This window comes from Pangasianodon hypophthalmus, chromosome 13 (assembly GCF_027358585.1).
Source record: "Pangasianodon hypophthalmus isolate fPanHyp1 chromosome 13, fPanHyp1.pri, whole genome shotgun sequence".
Taxonomy (NCBI): domain Eukaryota; kingdom Metazoa; phylum Chordata; class Actinopteri; order Siluriformes; family Pangasiidae; genus Pangasianodon; species Pangasianodon hypophthalmus.
In genome coordinates, this window is record NC_069722.1 from 23,065,011 (window position 1) to 23,066,131 (window position 1,121).

The window sequence follows — 1,121 nt, forward strand, 5'->3', positions numbered from 1 at the left end:
ATCTACTACAATAGCCCATAATACTGAATTGATTTATTTACAATTATTTTAATAAAATAAAAATTGCATAAGTATTCATTCCTGTTTCATGTGAATGGATTCGACCTGTGAGTGCAATTAAAGTGTCACATGATCACAATATTAATGCACTTGCTCTTGAAACGTCCCAAAGATTGTTAAAGGGGTTTGTCAGATTTTTAAAAAATACTTCTTCCAGTCAGGGACATCTTAAATATTAAATATTAGATAATTAGATATTAGGCTCATTCGTTAAACATGTACAATAATATTTGGGCTCTTTATTGCACCCATAGAGCTTTTTTTTTTTTTTTTTGAAATTATTGGAGTTACTGAGGTTTTGGATGTGACCAGTCAAATAGGCTAATATCTATAATCACTCAATAATAAATATAATTCTTTAAATTGAATGGATTTTGTGGTAATTGATGGTTATGAACTTCCCTTCATATCAGCGTTAACATTATTATTATAATTTTTTATTTATTTATTTTTTTAAATCACTATCAGTAACTCATTTAAAGCACTGCTGGATGCTGGCTTCATGCAGCTCTTCTGCCATCTGGTGGACAGAGGAGGTATTACAGCAGCCGTCTACATGTCCAGCTAACACCTTGCTGTATCAATTTAACGATTTAATTTATCATGAAAAGTGACAAAGCAATATTGCTGAACATACTTACATGTTTATCTCAAATTTTAAAATAAAAAAATCTAATCTAATGTTTCACTTGCCTAAAATGTAGCCAAATCAGCCAATGTGTGTTTAGCCAGAAATGCTAGCTTCTTTAATTCTGCACTGAAGCTAACAAGTATTGTAAGTCTGTCACACAAAAATCTTTATTAATATTAATATTAATATTAATAAATACACATTCATATACTCGTTCAGCATCGTTAAGATACATATTCACACTCAAATCAGTAAAGACTGATTTACACTGGTTGTAGTTTGAGGCAGAAATTCACCAAAAAGATTTTACCTCAGACAGACTTCCATTAGCTGAATTAGCATGTAAACATTTATAGTCTGAGGTAAAAACTGTGCTTAATTCATTCTATGAATTCACTTTAATTACACAAGAACATGCAAAACACAATGG